Here is an 11,155-nt window from a genome sequence, read left to right as displayed (position 1 = left end):
ATCCTCTAAAAGTCCATGGGCTTGTTTTCTTGAGTTGTCTGCCATCTCTAGTGAGATTTTTGCAGCTTGCACCTCAGAGATCCCTAACTTCTCCATTACAGAGAGGGGCATGAGGTTTACACTTGACCCTAAATCACACAAGGCCTTCTTGAAGGTCATGGTGCCTATGGTACAAGGTATTGAAAACTTCCCAGGGTCCTGTCTCTTTTGAGGCAGTTTCTGCCTAGACAAGTTATCCAGTTCTTTGGTGAGCAAAGGGGGTTCATCCTCCCAAGTCTCATTTCCAAATAACTTGTCATTTAGCTTCATGATTGCTCCAAGATATTTAGCAACTTGCTCTTCAGTGACATACTCATCCTCTTCAGAGGAAGAATACTCATCAGAGCTCATGAATGGCAGAAGTAAGTCCAATGGAATCTCTATGGTCTCATTTTGAGCCTCAGATTCCCATGGTTCCTCATTGGGGAACTCATTGGAGGCCAGTGGACGTCCAGTGAGGCCTTCCTCAGTGGCGTTCACTGCCTCTCCTTCCTCCCAAAATTTGGCCATGTTAATGGCCTTGCACTCTCCTTTTGGATTTTCTTCTGTATTGCTTGGAAGAGTACTAGGAGGGAGTTCAGTAATTTTCTTGCTCAGCTGACCCACTTGTCCTTCCAAATTTCTAATGGAGGACCTTGTTTCAGTCATGAAACTTTGAGTGGTTTTGATCAGATCAGAGACCATGGTTGCTAAGTCAGAGTTATTCTGCTTAGAACTCTCTGTCTGTTGCTGAGAAGATGATGGAAAAGGCTTGCTATTGCTAAACCTGTTTCTTCCACCATTATTATTATTGAAACCTTGTTGAGGTCTCTGTTGATCCTTCCATGAGAAATTTGGATGATTTCTCCATGAAGGATTATAGGTGTTTCCATAGGGTTCTCCCATGTAATTCACCTCTTCCATTGAAGGGTTCTCAGGATCATAAGCTTCTTCCTCAGATGAAGCTTCCTTAGTACTGCTTGGTGCATTTTGCATTCCAGACAGACTTTGAGAAATCATATTGACTTGTTGGGTCAATATTTTATTCTGAGCCAAAATGGCATTCAGAGTGTCAATCTCAAGAACTCCTTTCTTCTGACTAGTCCCATTGTTCACAGGATTTCTTTCAGAAGTGTACATGAATTGGTTATTTGCAACCATTTCAATCAGTTCTTGAGCTTCAGTAGGCGTCTTCTTCAGATGAAGAGATCCTCCAGAAGAGCTATCCAAAGACATCTTGGATAGTTCAGAGAGACCATCATAGAAAATACCTATGATGCTCCATTCAGAAAGCATATCAGAAGGACACTTTTTGATTAATTGTTTGTATCTTTCCCAAGCTTCATAGAGGGATTCTCCTTCCTTCTGTCTGAAGGTTTGGACTTCCACTCTAAGCTTACTCAATTTTTGAGTTGGAAAGAACTTTGCCAAGAAGGCATTGACTAGCTTTTCCCAAGAGTCCAGGCTTTCTTTAGGTTGTGAATCCAACCATGTTCTAGCTCTGTCTCTTACAGCAAAAGGGAATAGCATAAGTCTGTAGACCTCAGGGTCAACCCCATTAGTCTTGACAGTGTCACAGATTTGCAAGAATTCAGCTAAAAACTGATGAGGATCTTCCAATGGAAGTCTATGGAACTTGCAATTCTGTTGCATTAGAGAAACTAATTGAGGCTTAAGCTCAAAGTTGTTTGCTCTAATGGCAGGGATAGAGATGCTTCTCCCATAGAAGTCGGGAGTAGGTGCAGTAAAGTCACCCAGCACCTTCCTTGCATTGTTGGCATTGTTGTTTTCGGCTGCCATACGTTCTTCTTCTTTGAAGAATTCGGTCAGGTCCTCTAAAGAGAGTTGTGCTTTGGCTTCTCTTAGCTTTCTCTTCAAGGTCCTTTCAGGTTCAGGATCAGCTTCAACAAGAATGCCTTTGTCTTTGCTCCTGCTCATATGAAAGAGAAGAGAACAAGAAAATGTGGAATCCTCTATGTCACAATATAGAGATTCCTTTAGGTGTCAGAGGAAAAGAAAAGTAGAAGACAGAAGTAGAAAATTCGAACTTATCAAAGAAGATGGAGTTCGAATTTTGCATCAAGGGATAATGTTAGTCCATAAATAGAAGGATGTGAGAAGGAGGGAAGTGATTTTCGAAAATTGAGTGAGAAATTTTGAAAATATTTTTGAAAAACATTACTTAATTTTTGAAAAAAAGAAAATGGAAAAGAAATCAAGTGATTTTTGAAAAAGATTTTGAAATTAGAAATCAAAAAGATTTGATTGAAAACTATTTTGAAAAAGATGTGGTTAAGAAGATATGATTGGTTTTAAAAAAATGTGATTGAGAAGATATGATTTGAAAAACATTTTAAAAAGATTTGATTTTGAAAATTAAAAACTTGACTAACAAGAAAAGATATGATTCAAACATTAAACCTTTCTCAACAGAAAAGGCAACATACTTGAAATGTTGAATCAAATCATTAATTGATAGTAAGTATCTTTGAAAATGGAAAGAAATTGATTTTGAAAAAGATTTGATTGAAAAATTTTGAAAACTTGAAAAAAAAATCTGATTTGAAAACAAAATCTTCCCCCTTTAGCCATCCTGGCGTTAAACGCCCAGAATGGTGCACATTCTGGCGTTTAACGCCCAAAACTATACCCTTTTGGGCGTTAAACGCCCAACCAGGTACCCTGGCTGGCGTTTAAACGCCAGTCTGTCCTTCTTCACTGGGCGTTTTGAACGCCCAGCTTTTTCTGTGTAATTCCTCTGCTGTATGTTCTGAATCTTCAATTCTCTGTATCATTGACTTGAGAAGACACAAATTAAAAATATTTTTGGATTTTTAATAATAAGAACAAATCAAAATGCAACAAGAATCAAATAACAATGCATGCAAGACACCAAACTTAGCAGTTTGTATACCACTGACACTAACAAAATGAAAATGCATATGAGACACACAAAACACTCAAGTCAATAGAATTCAAAGATCAGAGCACGAAAATTATCAAGGATTACTTGCAAATCCTTAATACACATGAATGCATTCAATTGACACTAAACTTAAGATGAGACACTAGACTCAAACAAGAAATATTTTTTGGATTTTATGACTTTTTTGATTTTTTTGTGTTTTTCGAAAATTAAGTGGAAAAGAAAGATAAAGGTATCAAAATTCTTAATGAGAATTCCAGGAATCATGCAATGTTAGTCTAAAGCTTCAGTCTAAAGGAATTAGACATGGCCAGCCAAGCTTCGGCAAGACATTGCATTCAAGAGCTAAATTGATGAAGATCAATCAGCTTTGGTGATGACAAGAACATCACTTTGAAACACTAGAATTCATTCTTAAGAATTCTGAAGAAAAAAAAATACCTAATCTAAGCAACAAGATGAACCGTCAGTTGTCCAAACTGAACAATCCCCGGCAACGGCGCCAAAAACTTGGTACGCGAAATTGTGAACAATACTTTTCACAACTCTCATAATCCCCGGACATGAACCCCAAAAACTTGGTGGCTCAATACCATGGCATTACACAACTTCGCACAACTAACCAGCAAGTGCACTGGGTCGTCCAAGTAATAAACCTTACGCGAGTAAGGGTCGATCCCACGGAGATTGTTAGTATGAAGCAAGCTATGGTCATCTTGTAAATCTTAGTCAGGCAAACTCAAATGGATATGGTGATGAACGAAATAAACATACAGATAAAGATAGAGGTACTTATGTAATTCATTGGTAGGAACTTCAGATAAGCGCATGAAGATGCCTTCCCTTCCGTCTCTCTGCTTTCCTACTGTCTTCATCCAATCCTTCTTACTCCTTTCCATGGCAAGCTTATGTAGGGTTTCACCGTTGTCAATGGCTACCTCCCATCCTCTCAGTGATTACGTCGCCTATGCTCTGTCACAGCATGGATAATCATCTGTCGGTTCTCGATCAGGCCAGAATAAAATCCATCGATTCTTTTGCGTCTGTCACTAACGCCCCGCCTGCTAGGAGTTTGAAGCACGTCACAGTCATTCAATCATTGAATCCTACTCAGAATACCACAGACAAGGTTAGACCTTCCGGATTCTCTTGAATGCCGCCATCAGTTCTTGCCTATACCACGAAGACTCTGATCTCACGGAATGGTTGGCTCGTTTGTCAGGCGAGCACTCGGTTGTCAGGCGATCAACCATGCATCGTGCAATCAGGAATCCAAGAGATATTCACCCAATTGAAGGTAGAACGGAGGTGGTTGTCAGTCACACGTTCATAGGTGAGAATGATGATGAGTGTCACGGATCATCACATTCATCAAGTTGAAGAACAAGTGATATCTTAGAACAAGAACAAGCGGAATTGAATGGAAGAACAATAGTAATTGCATTAATACTCGAGGTACAGCAGAGCTCCACACCTTAATCTATGGTGTGTAGAAGCTCCACCGTTGAAAATACATAAGAACAAGGTCTAGGCATGGCCGAATGGCCAGCCTCCCAAAGATCTAAGATAGCATAAAAGTGAAGATAGCTACCAAAGTCTCTATTATGATCTAAGAACTAGATGTCCAAAGATGATCTAGAGATCTCAAGTGATCAAAAGATGAAAATACAATAGTAAAAGGTCCTATATATAGAAAACTAGTAACCTAGGGTGTACAGAGATGAGTAAATGACATAAAAAATCCACTTCCGGGCCCACTTGATGTGTGCTTGGGCTGAGCAATGAAGCATTTTCGTGTAGAGACTCTTCTTGGAGTTAAACGCCAGCTTTAGTGCCAGTTTGGGCGTTTAACTCCCATTTGGGTGCCAGTTCCGGCGTTTAACGCTGGGATTTCTGAGGGTGACTTTGAACGCCGGTTTGGGCCATCAAATCTTGGGCAAAGTATGGACTATCATATATTGCTGGAAAGCCCAGGATGTCTAATTTCCAACGCCATTGAGAGCGCGCCAATTGGGCTTCTGTAGCTCCAGAAAATCCACTTCGAGTGCAGGGAGGTCAGAATCCAATAGCATCTGCAGTCCTTTTTAGTCTCTGAATCAGATTTTTGCTCAGGTCCCTCAATTTCAGCCAGAAAATACCTGAAATCACAGAAAAACACACAAACTCATAGTAAAGTCCAGAAAAGTGAATTTTAACTAAAAACTAATAAAAATATACTAAAAACTAACTATATCATACCAAAAACATACTAAAAACAATGCCAAAAAGCGTACAAATTATCCGCTCATCAATAAACATGTTACAAACTCTCATCCTTCAATTCCAAAAATTTTAATCCTAATTTCTAAAATCCCTTTTTCAAAAATATCAAATGTATCTTAATTCATAAACACAAATCCTTTTCAAATCCCATCCAACTCCTTTTCAAATTTAAAAAAAAAAACTCAATTATCTTTTAAAATCTTTTTCAAAATAAAAATCCAGATTTATCTTTTTCAAATATCATTCACAACTTTTTAATTTTAAATTATATCTTTTTCTTATCATATTTATCTTTTATAAATCATATCTTCTATCTTATCTTCCTTCAAAATTTTCGAAAACCCACCCCTCCCTTTAAATCCACATTCGGCCTCCCTCCTCTCATCCACCATTCGATACTAGCTATCCTTCTATCCCTCTTCTTTTCTTTCTTTTGCTTGAGGACAAGCAAACATCTAAGTTTGGTGTGTTTATCCGTGATCACTAAACCATATTCACTAATATCATGGCTCCTAAAGGAAAACAACCCACTCCAAGAGGCAAGAAAGAGAGTATTCCAAAACCACTTTGGAATCAAGGGAAGTTCTTAACCAAAGAACATTCAGACCATTACTACAAAATAATGGATCTAAGGTCAGTGATCCCAGAAGTTAGATTCGATCTGAAAGAAGACGAATATCCGGAGATTCAAGGGCAAATTCAAAACAGGAACTGGAAAGTCCTAGCTAATCCTGAAACAAATGTGGGAAGAAATATGGTTCAGGAATTCTACGCTAATCTGTGGCAAATAGACAGGCAGAGAATATCTGGAACTGTGATGAGCGGATAATTTATACGCTTTTTGGCATTGTTTTTAGTATGTTTTTAGTATGTTTTAGTTAGTTTTTATTATATTTTTATTAGTTTTTAGTTAAAATTCACTTTTCTGGACTTTGCTATGAGTTTGTGTGTTTTTCTGTGATTTCAGGTATTTTCTGGCTGAAATTGAGGGACCTGAGCAAAAATCTAATTCAGAGGATGAAAAGGACTGCAGATGCTGTTGGATTCTGACCTCCCTGCACTCGAAGTGGATTTTTTGGAGCTACAGAAGCCCAATTGGCACGCTCTCAACTGCGTTGGAAAGTAGATATTCTGGGCTTTCCAGTAATATATAATAGTCCATACTTTGCCCAAGATTTGATGGCCCAAACTGGCGTTCCAAATCTGCTCAAGACTGCCCAGCGTTAAACGTCGGGACTGGCACAAGAATGGGAGTTAAACGCCCAAACTGGCACAAAAGCTGGCGTTTAACTCCAAGAAGAGTCTCTACACGAAAATGCTTCAATGCTCAGCCCAAGCACACACCAAGTGGGCCCAAAAGTGGATTTTTATGTCATTTACTCATTTCTGTAAACCCTAGCTACTAGTTCTCTATAAGTAGGACCTTTTGCTATTGTATTTTCATCTTTTGATCACTTTAGATCTTAGGATCATCTTTGGACGCCTAGTCCTTAGATCATGGAGGCTGGCCTCTTGGCCATGCCTAGACCTTGTTCTTATGTATTTTCAACGGTGGAGTTTTTACACACCATAGATTAAGGTGTGGAGCTCTGCTGTACCTCGAGTATTAATGCAATTACTATTGTTCTTCTATTCAATTCGGCTTATTCTTGTTCTAAGATATCACTTGTTCCTCAACTTGATGAATGTGATGATCCGTGACACTCATCATCATTCTCACATATGAACGTGTGCCTGACAACCACCTCCGTTCTACCTTAGATTGAGTGGATATCTCTTGGATTTCTTAATCGGAATCTTCGTGGTATAAGCTAGAATTGATGGCGGCATTCAAGAGAATCCGGAAGGTCTAAACCTTGTCTGTGGTATTCTGAGTAGGATTCAATGATTGAATGACTGTGACGAGCTTCAAACTGGCGATTGTGGGGCGTTAGTGACAGGCGCAAAAGAATCACTGGATTCTATTCCGACATGATCAAAAACCGACAGCTGAATAGACGTGCTGTGACAGAGCGCGTTGAACATTTTCACTGAGTGGACGGGACTGTAGCCATTGACAACAGTGATGCCCAACATACAGCTTGCCATGGAAAGGAGTAAGAAGGATTGGATGAAGACAGTAGGAAAGCAGAGAGACGGAAGGGACAAAGCATCTCCATACGTTTATCTGAAATTCTCACCAATGAATTACATAAGTATCTTTATCTTTATTTTATGCTTTATTCATAAATCATTCATAACCATTTGAATCTGCCTGACTGAAATTTATAAGATGACCATAGCTTGCTTCATACCAACAATCTCCGTGGGATCAACCCTTACTCGCGTAAGGTTTATTACTTGGACGACCCAGTGCACTTGCTGGTTAGTTGTGCGAAGTTGTGATAAAGAGTTGAGATTGAAATTGTGCATACCATGTTGATGGCGCCATTGATGATCACAATTTCATGCACCAAGTTTTTGGCACCGTTGCCGGGGATTGTTTGTGTTTGGACAACTGACGGTTCATCTTGTTGCTTAGATTAGGTATTTTTTAGAATTTTTAAGAATGAATTCTAGTGTTTCAAGGTGATGTTCTTATCATCACCAAAGCTGATTGATCTTCATCAATTTAGCTCTTGAATGTAATGTCCTGCTGAAGCTTGGCTAGCCATGTCTAATTTCTTTAAACTGAAGCTTTAGACTAACATTGCATGATTCCTGGAATTCTTATTAAAAATTTTGAATCTCTTTATTTTCTTCTCCATATAATTTTCGAAAAATCCAAAAAAATTACAAAATCATAAAACCCAAAAATATTTCTTGTTTGAGTCTAGTGTCTCATTTTAAGTTTGGTGTCAATTGCATGTTTCTGTTCTTCTTGCATTTATCATGTGTCTTCATTGATCTTCAAGTTGTTCTTGATGATTTACTTGCTCTGACTTTAAATTCTCTTGTTTTGTGTGTTTTGTTGTTTCTCATATGCATTCTCAATTTGTTAGTGTCAGTCGTATACAAACTTCTAAGTTTGGTGTCTTGCATGCATTGTTTATTTGATTTTAGTTGCATTTTGATTTTTTTTTCTCATCATTAAAAATCCAAAAAAATTTTTAATTTGTGTCTTTTCAAGTCAATAATACAGAGAATTGAAGATTCAGAACATACAGCAGAGGAATTACACAGAAAAAGCTGGGCGTTCAAAACGCCCAGTAAGGAAGGAAAACTGGCGTTTAAACGCCAGCCAGGGCACCTGGCTGGGCGTTTAACGCTCAAAAGAGTAGCATTTTGGGCGTTAAACGCCAGAATGTATACCATTCTGAGCGTTTAACGCCAGGATGGCATAAGAGGGAAGATTTTGTTTTTAATGCAATTTTTTTTTCAAGTTTTCATAATTTTTCAAAATCAAATCTTTTTCAAATCATATCTTTTCAACCATATATTTTCAAAATCAATTTCTTTCCTTTTTCAAAAATACTTGCTAACAATTAATGATTTGATTCAACATTTCAAGTATGTTGCCTTTTCTGTTGAGAAAGGTTTAATGTTCGAATCATATCTTTTCTTGTTAGCCAAGTCCTTGATTTTAAAAATCAAATCTTTTTTAAATTGTTTTTCAAATCATAACTTTTCAATCATATCTTTTTAATCACATCTTTTTCAAGATAGTTTTCAATTCATATCTTTTTTATTTCTAATTTCAAAATCTTTTTCAAAATTCACTTTATTTCTTTCTCAATCTTAGTTTTCGAAAATCATCAATCAAGTTTTCAAAATCTCTTTTAATTATTTTAATTTTTTTTAACTTATTTTCGAAAATTCTTCCCTTCTTCTCACATCCTAATTCTTCTACCTCCTCCTTCTATTCCTCTGACACCTCAAGGAATCTCTATACTGTGACATAGAGGATTTCATATTTTCTTGTTCTCTTCTCTTTCATATGAGTAGGAGCAAAGACAAAAGCATTCTTGTTGAGGCTGACCTTGAACCTGAAAGGACCTTGAAGCGAAAGCTAAGAGAAGCTAAAGCACAACTCTCTGTAGAGGACCTAACAGAAATCTTCAAACAAGAAGAAGACATGGCAGCCGAAAACAACAACAATGCCAACAATACAAGGAAGGTGCTGGGTGACTTTACTGCACCTACTCCCGACTTCTATGGGAGAAGCATCTCTATCCCTGCCATTGGAGCAGACAACTTTGAGCTTAAGCCTCAATTAGTTTCTCTAATGCAACAGAATTGCAAGTTCCATGGACTTCCATTGGAAGATCCTCATCAGTTTTTAGCTGAATTCTTGCAAATCTGTGACACTGTCAAGACCAATGGGGTTAACCTTGAGGTCTACAGACTTATGCTATTCCCTTTTGCTGTAAGAGACAGAGCTAGGATATGGTTAGACTCACAACCTAAAGAAAGCCTGAACTCTTGGAAAAAGCTAGTCAATGCCTTCTTGGCAAAGTTCTTTCCACCTCAAAATTGAGTAAGCTTAGAGTGGAAGTCCAAACCTTCAGACAGAAGGAAGGTGAATCCCTCTATGAAGCTTGGGAAAGATACAAACAATTGATTAGAAAGTGTCCTTCTGACATGCTTTCTGAATGGAGCATCATAGGTATCTTCTATGATGGTCTGTCTGAACTGTCCAAGATGTCATTGGACAGCTCTACTGAAGGATCTCTTCATCTAAAGAAGATGCCTGCAGAAGCTCAAGAACTCATTGAAATGGTTGTAAATAACCAATTCATGTACACTTCTGAAAGGAATCATGTGAACAATGGGACGAATCAGAAGAAAGGAGTTCTTGAGATTGATACTCTGAATGCTATATTGGCTCAGAACAAAATATTGACTCAGCAAGTCAATATGATTTCTCAAAGTCTGTCTGGAATGCAAGCTGCACCAGGCAGTACTAAGGATGCTTCATCTGAAGAAGAAGCTTATGATCCTGAGAACCCTTCAATGGAATAGGTGAATTACATGGGAGAACCCTATGGAAACACCTATAATCCTTCATGGAGAAATCATCCAAATCTCTCATGGAAGGATCAACAGAGACCTCAACAAGGTTTCAATAACAATAATGGTGGAAGAAACAGGTTTAGCAATGGCAAGCCTTTTTCATCATCTTCTCAGCAACAAATAGAGAATTCTAAGCAGAGCCACTCTGACTTAGCAACCATGGTCTCTGATCTAATCAAAACCACTCAAAGTTTCATGACTGAAACAAGATCCTGCATTAGAAACTTGGAGGCACAAGTGGGTCAGCTGAGTAAGAAAGTTACTGAACTCCCTCCTAGTACTCTTCCAAGAATACAGAAGAAAATCCAAAGGGAGAGTGTAAGGCCATCAACATGGCCGAATTTGGAGAGGAGGAAGAGGCAGTGATCGCAACTGAGGAAGACCTCAATGGACGTCCACTGGCCTCCAATGAGTTCCCTAATGAGGAACCATGGGAATCTGAGGCTCACACTGAGACCATAGAGATTCCATTGGATTTACTTCTGCCATTCATGAGCTCTGATGAGTATTCTTCCTCTGAAGAGGATGAAGATGTCACTGAAGAGCAAGTTGCTAAATACCTTGGAGCAATCATGAAGCTAAATGACAAGTTATTTGGTAATAAGACTTGGGAGGATGAACCCCCTTTGCTCACCAAAGAACTGGATAACTTGACTAGGCAGAGATTACCTCAAAAGAGGCAGGACCCTAGGAAGTTCTCAATACCTTGTAAAGTAGGCACCATGACCTTCAAGAAGGCTCTGTGTGACCTAGGGTCAAGCATAAACCTCATGCCTCTCTCTGTAATGGAGAAGCTAGGGATCTTTGAGGTACAAGCTGCAAGAATCTCACTAGAGATGGCAGACAATTCAAGAAAACAAGCTTATGGACTTGTAGAGGATGTTCTGGTAAAAGTTGAAGACCATTACATCCCTGCTGATTTCATAGTCCTAGAGATTGGGAAGTGCATGGATGAAT

At 38.4% G+C, this 11,155-nt stretch overlaps 2 non-coding genes across 2 annotated transcripts; one reads left to right on the top strand and one right to left on the bottom strand.

Moving 5' to 3' along the window:
• The first annotated feature begins 1,308 nt into the window (after positions 1-1,308).
• Positions 1,309-1,416, top strand: LOC112713788 (small nucleolar RNA R71). The gene has a single exon (XR_003158749.1). It is a non-coding gene; the product is annotated as a small nucleolar RNA R71 (small nucleolar RNA).
• Positions 1,417-9,664: 8,248 nt separating this feature from the next.
• On the bottom strand, positions 9,665-9,772 carry LOC112713400 (small nucleolar RNA R71). The gene has a single exon (XR_003158373.1). It is a non-coding gene; the product is annotated as a small nucleolar RNA R71 (small nucleolar RNA).
• Between the last annotated feature and the right edge of the window lie 1,383 nt (positions 9,773-11,155).

This window comes from Arachis hypogaea, chromosome 9, assembly GCF_003086295.3.
Source record: "Arachis hypogaea cultivar Tifrunner chromosome 9, arahy.Tifrunner.gnm2.J5K5, whole genome shotgun sequence".
Classification (NCBI taxonomy): domain Eukaryota; kingdom Viridiplantae; phylum Streptophyta; class Magnoliopsida; order Fabales; family Fabaceae; genus Arachis; species Arachis hypogaea.
The sequence above is the reverse complement of the archived record's forward strand: the minus strand, read 5'-3'. Positions and strand labels throughout refer to the sequence as shown.